The sequence below is a fragment of the Heloderma suspectum genome, chromosome 3 (genome assembly GCF_057233095.1).
Source record: "Heloderma suspectum isolate Gila_16-S chromosome 3, 16-S_ref, whole genome shotgun sequence".
NCBI classification, from domain to species: domain Eukaryota; kingdom Metazoa; phylum Chordata; class Lepidosauria; order Squamata; family Helodermatidae; genus Heloderma; species Heloderma suspectum.
In genome coordinates, this window is record NC_139460.1 from 206432478 (window position 1) to 206453810 (window position 21333).

At 44.1% G+C, this 21333-nt stretch overlaps 1 protein-coding gene and 1 long non-coding RNA gene across 2 annotated transcripts in view; one reads left to right on the plus strand and one right to left on the minus strand.

The window, feature by feature from the left end:
* LOC146350657 (uncharacterized) overlaps positions 1-8257 on the plus strand; it is a 31403-nt gene extending 23146 nt beyond the window's left edge. Inside the window, exon 4 of the long non-coding RNA XR_014789347.1 lies at positions 6375-8257. This is a non-coding gene — a long non-coding RNA (uncharacterized LOC146350657). The remainder of the gene's footprint in view (positions 1-6374) is intronic.
* Positions 1-21333, minus strand: part of ANK3 (ankyrin 3) — a 320808-nt gene that overhangs the window by 213477 nt on the left and 85998 nt on the right. The window lies entirely within an intron of this gene.

Below are 21333 nucleotides of genomic sequence, written 5' to 3' on the forward strand. Positions count from 1 at the left end.
CTCCTAATAAATTATCTTGTAAATACACAGACAAGTCTGCACCATATTAACACTTGGGAATATCTTTGCTTCTGAATTACCATCAAGCAGCACAGCACAATCTATGGATTAGATGCTGCTTGTCTTTCATACCTTTTGGAAAGTCTGGGATTTAGAACAAATAAAGAAACAGTTCTTATAATGAGCAACAGCAATACTAAAAGCAAACAATTACTATACCCTTTCAGAATTTCTCTCAGCCATAGTTTAATTCATGCCGCATATTGTGTCCTCTGCTTGAGCCATCTCTGCATGCACTGACAGTGAATCTGGCTCTTCCTCCGTCTCTAACAAAACTGCACAATTGCATTAATGCCTATGAACAGTGTGCAGTGGGTCAGCACACTTCCAAAGCCTCTGCTTTAGGGCAGAACAATTTCAGCTTCAACCTAGCCCATCTGTACACATTCCACTAAGTGTAGTTTGGCTGCACAAACAATTTACAACACAGGCTCTAAAACAGCAGTATGCCTGAATCAGGAGTTTCAGATCATGCAAGGTGATATAGTCCAAGCATGTGAAACCCATTCTCTTTGGGTCAAAATACAAAAACCCATTTCAGGTACTGTTCAATGTTCCTTGTGCCTGCTCAGGGTCTGCACAGTTTTGCAAAACTTGAGCTAATGCTCTATGAAGTGTTTAAATGTGAAATATACTCTAAGCCAGCAGTTTAACGCAAATATGGTTAATATTAACACTGCTGGAACAGTCTCAGTATTTTAGGTCTATGTTTTTCAATAGGGAGGGAGTAATTCTATGGCTCCTAGACAGAATCTGGGGGCGGGGGGCATAGGATATTTTAGATTCCTGGATCTGAGGCCAGAGACAGCACTCAGACCCAGGAGTCTGAACTCCCCTCCCCCACTCCCTCGCAGCCAGTATGGAGAGAACCAAGCAAATGCAAGCTCGGAGAGGAGGGAAAGGGAGCTGTTCTGTGGATGGGGAGGGGAGAAGACTGGGGCAGCCAACTTATGAAGAAACCTCAGGCCACCCCAGCTTCCTTCCCTCCCTTTCCACAGAGCTGCTGTCAGGATTCCCTTTTTGCCTGGCTGAAAACCACAAGAGCCAAATCAACACTCAGACCAGAGGCTGCATTTCCAAGGCTTTAATTCCATTTACCCTAATGAGGCATACAGATGCAAATTGCTAGAGACTCACAGAAAGCAAAAGAAACAGCCTTCGGGGAGTTCAAAGGGAAACTACAAAAGTTGATCTCCATTTGGGAAAAAGGCAGTGAGCTCTCTTAACTTAAAGGGTGGGAGGGGAAGATCTCCCCCTCTCCTGTGACACTTCCAGGCCCAGCTGTTGACGCCAAGCCAATCGGGCAAAGCGCTGAAGTTCAGCCCCCTGCAACTTCCTGCTTGTGCCTGCATCTGCGTCTTGCGTCTAACAGTTCAGGTTGTTCTTCCCTCGCCTCCCCCTGTCCGCCACCACTCGCCGGGATGTGTGTGTGGGGGGGAGGGCTCTCCATGCAGCGGTGCCTCTGAAGCCTGGGAAAGTTCCTCCCCCACATGTTGCAGCTGTTCCTCAGAATCTGAGCTACTCTGACACTCGGTGTGCTCAGAGACAACCCTGACAGCCCCACCTAGACAGGTGAAGTTGCCCCTCTAGTGGAAATGCAGGTCAAGAGGAGAGCAGAGGCAATGATAATCTCTGCGCTCCTCCTGACCTGCATATGATGCCCGTTAGCCTCTGAGTTCGGAGGTTGACAGGCATCGCCACAGGACTGTGCCCTTAACGTAATCTAGTATTAATTTGCTTCAGTCTTTAAAGCCAGTACCTCAGTCTGCCCCTTCATGGATCACTGCCTTGTTGTGGCGAAGGGGCTTGCGTAACTCAGTGAAGCCATAAGCTATGCCGTGCAGGGCCACCCAAGACGGACAGGTCATGGCAGAGAGTTCTGACAAAATGTGGTCCACTGGAGAAGGAAATGGCAACCCACTCCAGTATTCTTGCCAAGAAAACCCCATGGAACGTATCACAAGGCTAAAAGATATGACGACGGAAGATGAGCCCCTCAGGTCGGAAGGTGTCCAATATACTACTGGGGAAGAGCAGAGGGTATTTCCAAGTAGCACCAGAAAGAGTGAAGCGGCTGGGCTAAAGCCGAAAGGACACTCAGCTGTGGATGTGTCTGGTGGTGAAAAGAAAATCCGATGCTGTAAAGAACAATATTGTTTAGGAACCTGGAATGTCAGATCAATGAATCAAGGTAAGCTGGAGGTGGTCAAACATGAGATGGCAAGATTGAACATCGACATCTTGGGAATCAGTGAATTAAAATGGACAGGCATGGGCGAATTTAATTCAGGTGACCATCATATCTACTATTGTGGGCAAGAATCCCTTAGAAGAAATGGAGTAGCACTCATAGTCAACAAAAGGGTGGGAAAAGCAGTACTGGGGTACAATCTTAAAAATGATAGAATGATCTCAGTACGAATCCAAGGCAAACCATTCAACATCACAATAATACAAGTCTATGCCCCAACCACTGTTGCCAAAGAAGCTGAGGTTGATCGGTTCTATGAAGACCTACAACACCTTCTAGAACTAACACCAAAAAAAGATGTCCTCTTCATCATAGGGGATTGGAATGCTAAAGTAGGAAGTCAAGAAATAACTGGGATAACAGGCAGGCATGGCCTTGGTGTACAAAATGAAGCAGGACAAAAGCTAATAGAGTTTTGCCAAGAGAACACGCTGATCATAGCAAACACTCTTTTCCAACAGCACAAGAGGCGACTCTACACATGGACATCACCAGATGGTCAATATCGAAATCAGATTGATTATGTCCTTTGCAGCCAAAGATGGAGAAGCTCTATACAGTCAGTCAAAACAAGACCTGGAGCTGACTGTGGCTCAGATCATGAGCTTCTTGTTGCAAAATTTTGGCTGAAATTGAAGAATGTAGGGAAAACCACTAAACCATTCAGGTATGACCTAAATCATATCCCTTATGAATATACAGTGGAGGTGAGGAATAGATTTCAGGGATTAGACCTGATAGACAGAGTGCCTGAGGAACTATGGACGGAGGTCCGTAACATTGTTCAGGAGGCAGCAACTCAATCCATCCCAAAGAAAAAGAAATGCAAGAAAGCCAAGTGGCTGTCTGATGAGGCTTTACAAGTAGCTGAGGAAAGAAGGGAAGCGAAAAGCAAGGGAGAACGGGGAAGATATATCCAACTGAATGCAGAGTTCCAGAGAATAGCAAGGAGAGACAAGAAGGCCTTCTTAAATGAACAATGCAAAGAAATCGAGGAAAACAACAGAATGGGAAAGACTAGAGATCTCTTCAAGAAAATCGGAGATCTCAAGGGAACGTTTTGTGCAAAGACGGGCATGATAAAGGACAAAGAAGGCAGGGACCTAACAGAAGCAGATGAGATTAAGAAGAGGTGGAAAGAATACACAGAAGAACTATACAGAAAGATCTGAATGTCCCTTATAGCCATGATAGTGCAGTCACTGAACTTGAGCCGGACATCCTCGAGAGTGAAGTCAAGTGGGCCTTAGGAAGCATTAGTAACAACAAAGCTAGCAGAGATGACAGTATTCCAGCTGAGCTATTTAAAATCCTAAAAGATGATGCTGTTAAAGTGCTGCATTCAATATGCCAACAAATTTGGAACACTCAACAATGGCCGCAAGACTGGAAAAGGTCAGTTTACATTCCAATTCCAAAGAAGGGCAATGCCAAAGAGTGTTCAGACTACCGTACAATTGCGCTCATTTCATATGCCAGCAAGGTGATGCTCAAAATCCTACAAGCTAGGCTTCAGCAGTATGCGAACTGAGAAGTACCAGAAGTACAACCTGGGTTTCGAAGAGGCAGAGGAACTAGAGATCAAATCCCCAACTTTCGCTGGATCATGGAGAAAGCAAGAGCATTCCAGAAAAACGTCTATTTCTGCTTCATTGACTATGCTAAAGCCTTTGATTGTGTGGATTACAACAAACTGTGGCAAATTCTGAAAGTGATGGGAGTACCAGACCACCTTACCTGTCTCCTAAGAAAGCTGTACGAGGGTCAAGAAGCAACAGTAAGAACCAGACATGGAACAACCGAGTGGTTCAAAATTGGGAAAGGAGTACGACAAGGCTGCATATTGTCACCCTGCTTATTTAACTTATATGCAGAGTACATCATGAGAAATGCCGGGTTGGATGAATTAGAGGTCGGAATTAAGACTGCTGGGAGAATTATCGACAACCTCCGATATGCAGACGATACCACCCTAATGGCAGAAAGCGAAGAGGATCTCAAGAGCCTCTTGTTGAGGGTGAAAGAGGAGACTGCAAAAGCTGGTTTGAAACTCAACATTAAAAAACGAAGATCATGGCATCTGGCCCTATCACTTCCTGGCATATAGAAGGGGAAGAAATGGAAGCAGTGACAGATTTTACTTTCTTGGGCTCCAAGATCACCGCAGACGGTGACTGCAGCCATGAAATTAAAAGACGTTTGCTCCTTGGGAGGAAAGCTGTGGCAAACCTAGACAGCATAGTAAGAAGCAGAGACATCACCATGCTGACAAAGGTCCGTCTAATCAAAGCTATGGTTTTCCCAGTAGTAATGTATGGCTGTGAGAGCTGGACTATAAGGAAGGCTGAGCCCCAAAGAATTGATGCTTTCAAACTGTGGTGCTGGAGAAGACTCTTACGAGTCCCCTGGACTGCAAGGAAGTCAAATCAGTCCATACTAAAGGAAATCAAACCTGAGTGCTCATTGGAAGGACAGATACTGAAGCTGAAGCTCAAATATTTTGGCCACCTAATGCGAAGAGAAAACTCTCTGGAAAAGACCCTGATGCTGGGACAGACTGAAGGCAAAAGGAGAAGGGGACGGCAGAGGATGAGATGGCTAGATAGCATCACCGATGCAATGAATATGAACTTGAGCACGCTCCGGGAGAGAGTGCAGGACTGGAAGGCCTGGCGTGCTATGGTCCATGGGGTCACGAAGAGTCGGACACGACTGAACGACTGAACAACAACAACCTCAGTCTGGCTTTTTTGAAGGTGCACAGAGATAAGAACTTAATTCTTGCCTTGCTTGATCAGTGTAGTATTCTGTTGCCGACAGACGTAAACCAGATGCCTTGCCTATGAGCTTGCAGATGCATTTGGGCTAAGGCCATCTCCCCTTACGTATTCCCAGCATCCAGCACTGAGAAATATATATTGCCTTTAAATATGGAGAATCCATTTAGCTCTCCTGACTAATAGCTATTGATAGATCTACCCTGCATGGATTTATCTATTCTTTTTGAAAGCCACAGAAATTACTGAATTAGACAATGTATGTGGCACTGCATCCCAAGCAATGAGGAAACAATGAACCAGATCCAGAGGTTCAAATACAGCTTGAAACAAATATCACTGGCTGGAAGAAGCTCGGGAATGTTCCTACTACAGCTCAGAGCACCAGCTAATTCTGATGCAAACTGTGTTTGGGTCATGCCCTTCCCCGTCCAATCTTCCAACTTGCCTTCTAGGAGCAAGTGCCTCAGTACTGTTACACATCATCCAACTGTCTCTGTTTATTAAGGACAGTCCCCATTTTCCTGTTTCTTGGTACTACTGACCTCATGGTCCCTATTTTGCCTTTTGAGCTGTTTAAAATTTTCCAGAGCAGTTACAGCAAAGGTAGAGTCTTGTGGCACCTTAAAAACTAACAAATTTATTATGGCATATGTTTTCCACAAAAGCTTATGCAATAATACATTTGTTAGTCTACAAGACTGACTACAACTACAAGGTTGTTGTTGTTTTAAAAATTAATGTGCACATGTGAGATAGGGGCAGCCCCTCCTCCCCACAAGTTGGGGAGGAGGGGCTGCCCCTATCACATCTGCGGGGCTGCCCCCTCACATCTGAGTAAGGATGGGATGGATGCATCTTGACTCTAATGCATTTACATGGAAATGCACACACATCACCACAGAATGTGCACTGCTTCACTTCCATTTCCTCATAACTTCTTGTCTAGATAGTAAAGGTTCTTGAAAGGTTTTTAGATTAAAGCTGTTCTATAATTCAATATACAAAAACCCTGTGTTTTTTTTAAAAAAGAAAAAGTTATAGCTATCTATACAGCTTTCAACCAAGCACCAAAAAGCAGGGAACTTGTGAGCTAAGACTCATAAACCTTAACACTACATCTTCCCTAAGGAGGCAGAAACCGCAAGTGAAATCCTCATTCTCCCAAAGCAGATAAAACCATGTGGACAGAATGAAGCGTATGATATGCAGAGGTGACTGTGGGATTGTAAAAAAACACACCTGCTGACAAACAACTTAGAGCCATCTATTTCTCTTTTTTCTAGAGCATTTTTTCACCAACTCCAAGACAAGAAAAATACAAGAGAATACTTCCTCTTCAGGAAGTGTGACTACAGAATGGTCGCCAAAGTCATTTTGGGCAAAGAAATCCCTCTGCTTTTTTTTTGCTTTTTGTCTTTAAACTTCTCTTTCAGGGTATGTACATTCAACACTGCTTTCTGGCACCTGAACATTTAAGAAAGATTGGTCAAACTGTTTCAATTTTATCAAGGTTAGAACAACACCTCCACACACCCCAATCATCATTTAACAGTGGGGAATGCTCAATTTATTGATGGGCCTTAACAATAATAAGTACAATCTGATCTATTGTAAGGATGATAATTTCATTAAACATTTTAAGGAAACTTGTTGTCCTCACTCAGCACACCTTTTGGTAGCTTCAGCAGCCAGGGTGATCCAGGCAATTGCAAAATCCTGCCCTTTAGGATTATTCATGTAAACAAGTTTTGTACTTCTGCAAACCTCAGAATTTCCCTGAGTCTGCCGATACCTCCCTTGTGTGCGAATATTGTCATTCTGACCACAAAAGCAATGACACTCATTGGCGTCAGGGGGAATAAATGGGGTCCTGCAAGAAAATGTTGCAGTGTGGAGTGCTTCAGTTCAGTGTTCCCACCATGGAACAGTGTTCCAGTTTCTTCTAGTTTTTTTTTCTCCAAATGTCAGTCCATATTCCATGCCCGTTGAGCATCCTCAGCACTGGGCTGTTTTGGTTCCTCTTTCTCCATTTTGGGGGTGAGATGGAGAGGATGGGGTGGGGTAGATATGCTTTTGCCCAGTCCCAGAAACATTAAAATCTTAAGTTTCCCCCTTGATTTCTATTGGCAGCTCTCAGTTCTGTCTCTATGGTCATTTACAAATAGCTTCTCAGTATGAACCAGGAAATGACTTATCCAGACAATGAGATGGTTTTCTCTGTAACCCTTTTTATATCTATGTCTCTCTTTCTCCATCCTCCTTCTCCGGCCACTCCATTCCATCCCCCCTCCCAACCAGTTGCCAGTTCCTTTCCTCTCAGTCACTCAGCATTCCATGTCATTGAATCCTCCCTGGGTTGGGGTGGAGGCGGGGGCCAGCCCTTTAGGGCTTTTTTAAAGGATTTTTTAAAAATCTCCAGGTCTGCTGATACCTCACTCTTGTGTATGGGTGGTGTGGCTTTAGCTGCTACATTTGTTTGAGCATGGGGAGACTTGAACTGGAAATAGAAGGAATGATTGACAGATATCACTAATACATACATCTGCCAAATGTTGGAGTGCATATTGTTAGAACTAGAGGAACAGTGGGGAGAAGTAGAGAGATCAACACAGGAGGAAGAAGAGTTGGTACAACCCCCAAGCAGATGCCCATATCACTGTGTCCAACTGATGTAAAGACTTAGCTTTGGCTGTCACCAGCTTTGTTGCCCCTTGTGCTAATGTTACCAGCTGTTTTGGACTGCAACTTAATTTGTGGGTAATCTAGCAACTAAAGTTGCTTTTGAAAATATGCTTACAAAAATGATTTCACATACAATAACATTATTATCTTTATTATCTGAGTTCATAGCGTCCCCCCCATCCTCTGCTTTTTTAAGACATCCCAGATATTTATTTCTTAAAATATTTTCTTACTTTGTCTGCGTATGTATCACATCTTGATATTTTTTCAATTAATATTTAACATTAAATAGATTAATATGCTGGGCTGCTAAGTTATGAGACTGTTAAATGATTTAAATACAATGTGTACATATGTTTGTGTGCGTGCATGTGTGTGTGTGTGTACATGTGCGTGTGTATGCACACACACCATATACAGATGTCTGTGTCTGAGTATTTGTGAATATATCCACCCACAATAGAAATAAATCAATATCTTTATCAACATATATTATACAGCAATTTAATTTTAGAATGCAGAAGTTTATTGACATTTAAAAGAGAATGTGCAAGACAATATGCTTGTATTCTGAATTATTTTTTATCCTCATGATTCATCAAGTAAATCATGATTTCTCCAGTAAATACTGCTGACTTTCAAGAGGCATTTATTCTCTTGTTACCAGCACTACCGAAGGATAATAACCTTCACTAGGGTGACCGATCCTTGCAACTATTGCCAGTCTGACAGAAAAAATATTAACATCCCACCACAATCCCCACCTACCCCAATTAATTGCTTAAACATTTCATTGTGCAGTTTACAGGGTTGTGACCTAGTCCTGCAAATCAATATTCAGAAGAGTAATTCCTGTTCCACCCAAGCATCACCTTTAAGGTCATTGGGATGAATTACAGCACAAATTTGCAGGATTTTTGAGTCGCAGGATGAAGGGCTATACAGAATCAGCAGCTTTAGTTTCCTTACCAGTAACATACATTTCAATCAGAAGAGGTATACTTGTTCTTAAGCCCATGCTAGCTCATTGAAGAAATTGCCTGGTGAAATAACATAAAATGAAAACATGGTAAAATATTACGCATACAAACTATTCTAGGTTTCTCCCTCGACAGAAGACAGCTCCTTTTATAATTTTTTTATAGAGCCTCCATGAAGCATCTTGAATGCACCATTCCAATCACACAGGGGGGAAAACCTTGTATCATTCACTTTGCAGGTAGAACTAAAGCAGTCAATAAAATTAAGCAAATTTGTCTGCAAGTGGGGAACTATCCTGTATATGTTTAGTTTCAATACTGATAATTAAAACAAAAGCTCATTACCATTGTGCAAGTATATAGAAATAATTTTTTTAAAAAACACTCTAGTTACAGCATCCGCAAAAGCTTACTTGGTCCAGGAAGCATTCTCCTTCTTCCACTGCCATTTTCTGTGGCCAAATATGAAATATGATGACTCAATTAGTTAACACTTTGGGCACCGCATCACAGCTAAAAATAGTTGCCAAGCAGGAAGTGCCACATTTTGTTTAACAAAGCAACTAAGCATGGTCACTTGTTAGACTTCCTTAACTATTTTTAAACTGGAAAAAGGCAAAGAAGGGGCTGGGTTGCAGGACTAGAAGGCTGGCAAAGGAGATTTATCTTGGGATTCCTGACTGCCATAGTTGTAATCTCCACTCATTCCCTGAATGTGTAACTGTGGTATGTGGAAGACCAAAAATAGCCACCAAATCAGCTGGTTAGAAGAACCCTGTCCCTAGGTTGGAATCATGCCTGAAACAAGCTTTTGTGATTCTGCTTATCAGCTGTTTCACCCTGAAATGAAGACTGGTTTGGCTTGTTTTTCAGAAGCAACTAAACCAGGAATTTTCCACTCACTTTGACTGAGTACTGCCGAAGAAGAGTGCTTTCTTTCTTATACCCATGCTTTATTGAAAATGCAAACTTCTAGCAAACCAGTTGGGATAGATGCATGACATTTGTACTATATTGAAACAACAACAACAACAAAGAAACCTGCAGCACTTTAAAGACTAATAAGTGTATTGTGTCTGAAGAAGTGGACAAGAATCCATCAGACACATGAACCATTATCCCCAGTTGTCAGGGTGTGTGTGTGTGTGTGTGTGTGCATTTGTTATAGAGAAGAGAAGAAAAACAAATCAGTGGCGTCAAATGCAAAAAGTGTAGTCTAGACTATTCTATTCAAGTATGGAAAATAAATATGGTGAACATTTACAACAGCAGTAACTGATCACACAGACATCTTAGAGCTGCTATTTTAATTAACCCCTTTAGATGGATAGAATCCAGTGGCTGCCTTTGGACATCACAATAAACCATGGCACAGGAACAAGCGACAGAGAGCCTCAGGCTCCCCCTCCCCTCTCCTTCTCAGGTGCAATCGCGGGGAGGATTCACCCTAAAGTGTGATCAATCTTAACTATGGTTTGTTGAAACAAGCCAGCTTCATAACTCATGGTTTGAAGTTAACCTGTTTCAAACAAGCCATAGTTAAGATTAGCCACAGTTTGTTGCCGAAACGACAAGCTGTGTTTAATTAAGCAAAAGCAGCTACCGTGGCAGAAGAGAGGGGATGGTGCGATCATGACAGCCCAAGGCTCAGTGTGGCTCATTCCCATCAGAATAAAACATGGCTTATTAGGATGTCTGAATGCAGCCATTGTATGTATTCAAGCCAAGAGTGACAGAACTGGACTTCTTGGTCAGCTGTAATTCAGCTATTTCATGCCAATGTCTCTCTTCACCACTTTCAGATTAGTAGCAAAGTGTCTTGGAAGGCTGAGATGTTCTGCCATGCATTTCTGAGTGCTGCCATCTCTCATGTCAGATTTGTGCCCACTTGTTGTATTCTTTTGCACAGCAAACTGACCTGTTTGTCCTATGTGGAAGGGCGTTGCTGGCATGCTGTGTATTGGTTATTGTTGTTATTATTATAGCCTGCCTCTCTTTCATAATGAAACTCAAGATAGCACAGGGTTCCCATGCAATTCACCCATCCAGTTACTGAGTGGACCCAGACTTACTTAGCTTCAGCAAGGTTGAGCCTTCAGACTATGCCATTTTCTCACCTACCAGAGGCATATATATCCTACTTTTCCAAAGTATTTTCTCAATGTTAGTGTGAAAATCTATTCTCAATCAAGTTTATTTTTTTTCCTTTGTTTTTCAGTACACAAAGTTATCTGTATTTCCTTTAACCACAGCTGAAATCCCATTGCTCTCCTTTGTGATTTCTGAGACTGAACTTTCACTGCATATTCACTGCATATTTGATGGCTAAATTTCAGATCTAATTATTATTAATTTCACATTTAATTCAACAAGTAGTATCTGATTATATTTATTTGATAGTTGACTCACAATGGCATATAGTATTTGACAACTGATATGCAATGCAATTGATAGTATTTGTTGAGCCATGATATTTCATAGTTGTCATCAATGGAAAGATGGCATGTAACGGCATTTAGTATTTGACAGTTGGCATGCAATATAATTTGTATCTGATGGTATTTGACAAGCGGTGGCATTTCATATTTTGACATCACATTAGAGTTGGCGTACAGTAGTTGATAGTACGTGATAGCTGACATGCAAGTGTTTATACAAAAAGCAAAGGTTGCCATTTGGGCCAAAAGCTGACATACAGTGTTATGTAGTTTCTGGATGGATGATGAACAATGATATTACTTATTGTTTCAAAGGCTGATAGTTTGAGATTTTATATGTGATGACTGACAAATTCAAAACAATCACAAGATTGTCACCAAGTCTAATTCTACATCAGATAAATTCTACATCAGAGAGAGATATGTAAGGATAACCACAGAAATGTTATCAACTGCTGGGTTAAGACCCAGGTCAGGAAATGTACCCCACTTTCTCCTGAAATTTAAAGGAATAGGGCCCTCTTGGAAAAAATCTTCAGGTATTCCTTGTCCTTTTTACAAGCTCTGTAACTGTATAAGAGATGAAATTAGAAATTACGGTTGTAGGAGGCTGTTGCTAGCAGGGAAGCCCCCTGCCTCTGCTATGCCAAAACATCTAAACACAGCTTTACCCTTTGTGTTGGCTTTCCTGTATTTTACACATGGTCTCGGGCAGCTGATGAAGTAGCAGGATAATTCCTGAGAGCAATATGCTTCTAGGAGGGAGAGAGGTTGCACGGTATATAGCAACATTGAATAAGATGATGCTGGTATCAGAAAATCTGCTTTTCATTGTTCATTCTTTACTATATAGTCTGGTTAGACTTACTGCATAGTAGGGATGTATGAGAATACTGTTTTGGGATGGGGAGAACTCGATGGATTTTTCCAATTTGGCCCTGCAGCCTGGTGTTGACTCGATCTGTAGTGAGTTGAGCCAATAGACAGATTCTGTGTTTTTTTTTAAATGGCAGCAATTTGTGTAATTTTTTGTGGGGGCAATCTTGAAATTTGCACAAATGGTGTTGTAATTATAATATATATATATATATATATATATATATATATATATATATATATAGGCAATCTTGCACAAGCGCACGTGATCACAAGTCTGCTATGTAGCCCCACAGAGGCATATTCCCCTCTTGTCAATATCTCTGTTGGTTTCATCCTCTCCACAGACTATTTCATTTTGCCCAGCAGAGCCATATTCCATGTTTATCAAACAACTTATCAATTCCCGCCTCCCCTTCACTCAGCAAGCACTGAAGAGAAGAATGAAAATGAGAACTTCTTTGACAAGTAGGTAATATTGCTCTGCTGGCTAAATGAAGGAGTCTGTGTAGCAGTGGAAAAGTCTGGTTGCTTACCTGTAACTGTAGTTCTTCGAGTAGTCATCTCTGCATTCACACATATGGGCTCTGCGCCTGTACGAAGACTTGTTCGGGAAACTTCCAAGCTGAACATGTTTTTGATGGGAACACCCCCTCCCCCATCTCTGGTATATATAGCATGGGTTCCCGCCTTCCTCTCAGTTCCTTAAGACCGCAAAGCAGTCTGGGGCTGAGGAGAAAAAAAACCTCGGTACCAATAATCATATTGACACTGAAGTGGGCACGGTGAGAGAGTTGTGTGAATGCACAGATGACCACCCAAAGAACTACAGTTACAGGTAAGCAACCTGACTTTCTTCTTCATGGTCTCTGTGCATCACACATATGGGCGAATAACAAGCTGACTTACCGGAGATGGGTCGGTGTCTCACTGTAGTACTGATGAGAGCACAGCCCTGCCAAAGGCACAGTCTGCTCGGGCCCGAACATCTAGTCTATAGTGCCTTATGAAAATAGAAGGCTTAGACCAAGTAGCTGCTTTACACAAATCCACCAGAGGCACACCTCTTGTAAAGGCCGTGGAGGACGACACTCCCCTTCTCAAATGTGCTCGGATTCGAGGTGGTAACTCTTTCCCCGAGAGGTGGTATGCCAAGCTAATAGTATGTACTATTCAGGAGGCTAGCCTCTGAGAGGAAACTGGTGAGCCTTTATTATGTCCTCCGTAGCACAGGAACAATCGTTGCGACTTATGGAAAGCCTCAGTCTGTGATTTATAAAAGGTCAGGGCTCTCCAAACTTCTAAAGTGTGCAGCCTCTTCTCCAAATCGGAAGTCGGAGCAGGAAAGAAAGCAGGGAGCACAACTGTCTGATTCACATGGAAGTCTGTCACCACTTTAGGGAGGAAAGCTAAGTCTGGCCCAAGTACGACCTTTTCCTTGTGAAAAATGGTGTAAGGTGAGTCTATTCATAAAGCAGAGAGGTCGCTCACCCTTCTCAAGTTTGTAATCACTACCAAGAAGGTGACCTTCCAAGAAAGCAGCCTCAAAAGTCTATGGTAGCAAGGGCGTGGATGTCAGACTGTTGAGCACTAGCAACAAGTCCCATTGAGGGATGAGGTCTCTCATGGGGGGAGCCAAATTTCTAAGTTCCCATAAGAATTGTTTGCATAGGGGGTGGCTGACGATGGAGCACCTGTCTACATTGCCCCTCATTGCAGAAATCGCTGAGGCATATACTCTGATGGAGGAATATTTTAGTCCTCTACTGTATAAATGTTGGAGAAAACATAAAATATCCGTCAAGGAACAGGGTTGCAATTATTGTCAGATGCAAACTTCACAAATGAAGCCCATTTAACTGAGTATGAGCAGCGTCTCAGTGGCTTTCCCGCCACATCGAGTATAGCCTGTACTATCGCTGGGAGCAGTGGGGAGCAGTGTCCGGGCACTGGATCCTCCATGCTTTGAGCTTCAGGGTATGGAGATCGGGGTGGAGAAATCGACCTCGGTCTCGAGAAATTAAGTTGTCTATGCAAGGGAGCGGTAGGCAATGTCTCTGCGACAGGTCCTTCACTTGTTTTGAACCAAGGTTGTCTGGGCCACCATAGGGCAATTAGGATGTAGTTCGTGGCTTCCTGTCTGATTTTTGAGATCACTCTCATGAGGGGTGGAAATGGAGGAAAGAGGTAGAATAGGTGATCCTTCCATTCCAGGAAAAAGGCATCGCCTAGCGATCCTCAACCGAATCCTGCCCTGGAGCAAAATTGTCTGCAGGCCGTGTTTGCTGGAGTCACAAAGAGATCGATCTCGGGTCAACCCCATTGTCTGAAAATCAGCTGTAGAGTTGCGTTGGCCAGCTGCCATTCATGGGAGCACCGGAGGAGGTGACTGAGAGAGTCCAAGAGATTGTCTTCTCCTGTGAAATGGAGAGCAGTGAGACTAATGCCCCTTGTAACTACCCAGTTGTAAATGTCCAGAGTGAGAGAAAGGAGACAGGAGGAGTGTGTTCCCCCTTGTTTGTTTAGGTACCATAGAACTGTAGTGTTGTCTGTGAGGATCTGGATGTGTCGGTGCCGAAGGTATGGTTCAAAGGAGCGGAGGGCTTTCCAGACTGCCATCAACTCCAAAAAATTTATTTGGTAGATTGTGTCTGTGGATGACCAAAGACCCTGTGTGCGTAGAGGTCTGCAATGTGCTTCCCAACCCAGTAAGGAAGTGTCTGTGGTCAGGACCATGGATAGAGGAGCAAGGAGAAATGGCATCCCTTGGGTCAGATGTTTGGGATTCATCCACCACTTCAGGTTGAAAGCGGCCTCCTCCGGTACCGTTAAGTGTGACGAGGAGGGGGTTGCTGGTCAAGCTGAAGGTTCGGATGAACCAATTTTGCAGGGGCCTCATCCACAGCTGGGCCCATTCCACAACTGATACTGTTGCTGCCATATGACTGAGTAGGCATTGAATGTCGTGTGCTTTGGCACAGCAATCGAGGAATATTGAAGTGGCATGTTCGACCAGGTTTTTGACACGAGTTGCAGGAAGGTACACACGGCCAGTTCTGGAATCGAGGATGGCCCCTATGAATTGAACTATTTGCGTGGGGGGTCAGACAGGATTTCTCCCTGTTGATCCTTAGTCCCAGTGCCCGAAGGAGATCCAGAATGAGTGTAATAGCATGCGATAGGGCTTCCTGAAAGAAGTCTACTAACAGCCAATCGTCGAGATAGAGATGGATCTTGACACCCTCGAGGCAGAGTTAAGTGCAAACCACAGCCTTACACTTCGTGAATACGTCTGAGGCTGTTGAGAGACCGAATGGCAGAACGTTGAACTGGAAGAGTTCCGTACTGATCGCAAAGCGGAGAAATTTTCTGTGTGAGCATTCTATCGCTATGTGGAAATACGCATCCTTGAGATCAACTGTGGCGAACCATGAGCCCTTTCGGAGGAGTGGGAGAATCGTGGCTAGGGTTGTCATTCTGAATCTCTTGGGAGTGACAAATTTGTTCAGGTCCCGAAGGTCTAGAATAGGTCGGAGGCCTCTGTCCTGTTTTGGTATGGTGAAGTACCTGAAGAAGAACCCCTCCGTACCGAGGTTTGGATGAATGCGCTGGATAGCACCCTTCCTTAGGGGGGATTGTGTTTCCTCCTGAAAGACCTTCGAGAGTGGGGTGGTCCACACTGAACCCAGTGGTGGAAGTGTGCTGAACTCTATTTTGTATCCTCAATGGACAATAGTTAGCACCCAGTTGTCTGATGTTACTCTCATCCAGGTTGAGTAAAATTTGCTCAGGAGGTCTCCAAAGGGTGGTTTGTAATAGTCGGTAGGGAGGGGAGAAAGACTGGAGTCAAAGACGAAGCTTAGAAAATCCATCGCCTTTCACCTTTTGCTGAAACTTGGGGAAGGGATAACTTTTCCTTTGTTGTTGTGGCTGTGGGTATCTGGGTGCTTGATCCCCAGGTTGCCGAGGGGCATAGGTCTGGTGTTGTTGGTACCAGTGGCGTTGATGATAAGGGACATGGTGCTGTTGTTACTGGACTTGGCCAATGCCCATCATACAAGAGGTTGTTCTGGCTTTTTGCACAGAGTCCATTTGCTCGTCTGTTTTCGCATTGAGTAACCCTTGCCGTTGAAGGGTAGATCATCTATTCTAGAGCGAGCCTCAGGAGTTAGGCCCACAGAATGGAGCCAAGCATGTCTCCTTAGGGCGATGGAGCCCATCATCCCTTTGGCATTGCAGTCCGCCTGATGATGGGCGGTATTGATCTACTGATGGGATAGTTTGGATGCTTTCGCATGGAACATTCTTGCTAACTCGCATTGATCCTCAGGAAGGTACATGATAAGGGAATCCATTTTTTTCCCAAAGAAACAATTGGTACCTGGCCATCATTGCCTGGTAGTTTGAAATCCTAAGTCCCAATGCTGCTGAAGAGAAGAGGTGGCGTCCGATGAGATCGAGTTTACGGCCCTCCTTATCCACAGGTGAGGCATGCGTTTTTTGAGAGTGGCCTTGAGCAGACTCTACGATTATTGAGTTCCATTTTGGATGTGCAAAGAGGAAAGAAGCATCCATCCCTTGAACCCTGTACATCGATTCTAGCCTCTTGGACATCGGGGTCAAGGAAGAAGGCTTTTTCCATGTCTGTTGCACTGTACTTAGCAGAGCTGGGAGAAAGGGAATGGCCACCAGGGTGGACATGTCTGCCATGACGGTATCGAACACCGGATCATGGAGCTGTTGTGTAGGTTGTTGCACCTCGATGCCCAATGATTGTGCCATTCTAAGCACTTGCTCAGAAAAGTGTCCCATATCCTCGGAAGGCAAGGCTCTATCTTGTGTCCCAATGACATCATCTGGGGATGAGATCTATGGGGGGACTGAGGAATAGGAGAAAGAGTCGGATTGATAGTCCACACCGGATTCCGGTGAGGGGGCAGGTCACTGTGCCACATGAGTCACACTGTGAGGTGGAATTGGAGGCAGAGGGGCTCGACAGTCCCGGTAGGATTGGTGTAGCATTAGAGACATAGAACATCTCGGTACCGGAGGAGAGGGTTAGAAAGTCTCATGCATTTCGAGATGCAGCCGTTGATTGGGTTGAAATGGAGTATATGAAGGAGAAGTAGCTCCCAAGTAACAAGAGTGATCCAGGAAAAGGTCGCAATCCCTCCTAAGTCTCCAGTCTGCATCATGTTGCGGTCCATGGGGAGGAGACAACGAAACAGAAAAACAATCCCAATCATGGGATGGAGAGCGGGAGCAATCACAATCGTATTGTCCCTGCTGATGATCTGTACAGTATCGATCCGGAGATCGGTATCGAGGAAGCTGCCAAGGAGAGTGTGTCGGCCGATACCAAGGTGATTGTGTATCGTAATGGCATGGTGTTGGAGACCTGGATCTCCATTCTGGAGCTGTCTGAGCTGGGCGGGGTGGTGGGGTTGGCGTGTCCCACAACTCACCCTCCGAAACCATGGAGGCCAGTGTCAAGGGCTCTTTGGAGGGCTCTCTCAGTCTAATCCAGTAGCCAAGTCCAGACACAGACAAAGGGATTCCTTTCAAAGCTTTATTCTTCTTTTACAACTTAACAACTCTACAGGTAGCAACTAGATCTGAGCAGCAGCATCCCTATGCCCTAAGTTGGAACAGTTGGTCCCCGTTTGAAAGGCAGTTACTGGCAGACTCCTGAATATAAGGATTAGGGAGAATCCCTCCCCTTTTCCCTTGGATCCTCTGGGCGCAACCGTTCTTTGAGCGCCAACCGGGCGCTACGCCTCCTTTCTGCGCTCTCCATTTGGCGCCGCTCTCTGCGTCTGCGCCGCGCATCCACCCAGTCTGCTGTCTGTGCTTGGTCACTCCCTGGACTGCTAACTAAACTAGGAATGTGGGTGGGAGGAATCTCTGTCAGCTGTTGGTCCTGGGAAAGAGGAGCGCGCTCCTCTCCCAGGAGCGACTGCTCTTCCTCAGCATCAGAACTACTCTGGGATTCTATGGGCTCAGTGTCCACCCTGACAGCCAGATCCACAGTCACAACCTGTGTGGAAGGGAGAATCAAGTAGAGGAGGGGGGGTGGGACATCCCGTTCTTTCTCCTGATGTTTAGATATTTTCTTTCTCCTCTTTTTCTCCAGTGCATCCACTGCCAATTTAGGGCGTTTTGCCTTTTCTGAAAGTTTTTTAGCCACCAAAATAGTTAGGTTCCTTCCCGGCGTAGGTGGGTCTACTCGAACCAGCTCTGTGGTTAACAAAGGGGAAGATAGAGCTTCAGAAGTCGCTCCTTTTGCACTTGTGGAAGGAGCAACTGCGGGCTGTTCTTGAGGCGTTTGGGCCTTAGGCATATCAACCGCTTGAAGGGCCCATTGCCAAAGGATTGCCTTTAGCTGATTTGCTCTATTCTTGTGAGCCTGCTTCGATAGCAACTGGCAGTGGTGGCAAGATTCAACTTTATGGGATTCTCCCAAGCAGATTAGGCATAAAGAGTGACCATCCAAAGAAGGCACCTTGCTGCCATAAGCTGTGCACTTTCTGAACAGAGGCTTTTGGGCATAAGCCAGAGGAAAAACACGCCGCCACTGAGGTGAACGATGCTCTCCAAACACTCTCCTTTTCTCTCTCTCTCTCTCTCTCTCTCTCTGGTTTAGATAAATAAGAAAAAGGTAAAGGAAGGAAAAGGCAAGAAGACAAGAAAAAGATAGAAGAAGCAGCTTGAGAGAATGTCGAAGAAGTTCCCCACGAAGTAACGCTAAGGCAGTCGAAAAGGAACTGAGGGGAAGGCGGGAACCCACGCTATATATACCAGGGACAGAGGGGAAGGGGTTCCCGCCAAAAACTTGTTTAGCTTGGAAGTTTCCCAAACGAGTCTCTGTGCAGGCGCAGATCCCATATGTGTGATGTACAGAGACCATGAAGAAGAACTGACAAGGATATGGATAAGAGGGGAATATGCCTCTGCAGGGCTACATAGCAGACAGAGGGATTTGTGATTGTGTGCACTTCCCCAAAATTTGTGCAAATTACAGACTCCCCCCGCCCCCCATGCACAAAATATTTCTGGAATCGGACTAAAAAAATCCATTACATTCCACCGCTTCTTACTGGAATGGAAATGCTGTGGAATCCCGTTGGGCTTAAACAGAACAGAATTCCCAGCATCACACATCCCTACTGCATAGACAGTCCCTAACTGTAAACAAATTCCACCCAAAATTATTTGATTTGCACTTTGGGACAGTATTCTATATTAACTATCCAAAACCTAGAACCAATGAAACTGGCTTGAAAAAGCAGTCCAGTTATGTTTTTAACAGAATATTTCAATGAAATTCAAATGTAAATGGCCTTTATCATGAAAGAACTGTCCAAAAAGTGTTCAACGTGAAACCCGAAGCTATCTATCTACAGGCAGATACAGGCAATATAGTGATATGGTCATGATACTATATGGTGAAAAAATAATTATAACCTATGAAATGCAAATCTTGACATTGAAGCGATTGACAAGAATATACATATGCATTGGTTTTTCACTGCCAACATTACTGCCTAGTCCTCTTCCTCATTGATAAGAATTGGTAATGCACTTCTGCGGTTGCTACCACTGCAATGCTTGCAAACTACAGTACAAGCAAGACCATAAAGTTGGCATGAACATCATTGACTGCATGTTTTGTAGACTGTGATTTGGCAAGTGCAGCAAACTGTCTTTAGTAATTTCTCTAGTGTTGGTTCTGTGTGTGTGTGTGTGTGTGTGTGTGGCTAATGGATGAAGATATCCCTGTAAACACTGTCAACCTCATTGTTCTGGAAACATGTTGTAAACTCCAGGTGTTCTCCATAAGAAATACTGGAAATGAACCCTGTACAGGTGGCACATAGCAGCATCAAGAGTTTGAGGGAGACATGCAGTGTTAGATAGATAGTTCTGTAGATAGTTATTTAATGTTCTTAATGCATGCTGCATGGCTTGCAATCCATAGGGCACATTGACTTTCCAACACCCCTCCCCCCCCCATGTATCAACACCCCTTGGCTTTTTCATGAGTGCCTGAGCATTTGCTCTATGAACGTATCTGTCCATATTCTAGCCCATATTCTGATTAATGTGAGATTACTTTCCTGGAATGCTTTGTCTATTTCTAGTTACTAGTCTTGATGTCTATCATTTGCTGAATGTATATACCATATTTGGCATAATTATTGCATCCAGCACTTCAGGGGGGGGGGGAGCATTAGTTCAATGCTCTGCAAACGCAATTTCCAATTTCCAGACATTTCGGCCCATATAAATTTCTTTGCTATATCAACCATGTGAAGGTACATAATCCAAAAGTATACTGTTCTTGTATTCTTTCTCAGAGTTCCTTTAGTTTCTTCAAGCTTTTTTTATAAGATTTGTATAACTACTGAGAAATTTATATGCTCCATAGGGATGGGCGAACTCAACCCTGTCCATGCTCTGTGTCGCTTGCTGGACTCCCACCGGCCGCTCAAACCCTGCTGGACTCTCAAACTTGCTCGCTGTGTGCAGTGAGCTGCCAGGCAGTCCGTGGGCACCTGGCAAGTGGTGTGCAGAGTCCTGCTCCTCTACTGAGCCACCATTCTGTGTAAAATGGCAGCTTGGCCTTTTTGTAAATCGTCTAAATAGAGTCGGCCGAGTGCGCAAGCATGGTGGTCCGTGGACTCTAGTCCAGGGGGCTGAGCCGGTGGTAATCTGCCATGTTCAAGCCCCCAACCAGATTCCGCCACTATCCCTAATGCTCCACTGGTGTTTCTCTAGTAATAGATTTCTCAAGAAGTAAGTTCAGTTAGTTGATTACAGGGTTGTCACTCTCCATTGCTTCACTGGATTCAGGGGACAGTTCTTTGTTCTCTTTAGTGGTCTCTGCTCTGGTTTGCTTATCAATGTCTGAGGGTGAAGTCGCTCTCTAGTGGTTTCCACCTCTGGAATACTGTAGTGCATTGCAGTGTACTTCTGCTGTTAGTAGAGCACTTACTGCTGTTGATACCAGTAAGTAGCCACCGACAGCATGTGAGTATGCTTCGCCTTTATGTGACCCAGAACATGACCCACACACACCAGCTCCAGGACATCCTCAATTCCAGATCCACTCATCAGATTCTCAATGGCTCCAAAATGTGACATCAAAAGGTGGAATCCTCCAAGACATATAATAAAGTTATTATACTCTGTAATTCAAGTAGTAAATTACTTGAACTTCTTATGTGAATTGCTTTTATTCACAGAGTCTGACTGAAAGTAAGAAC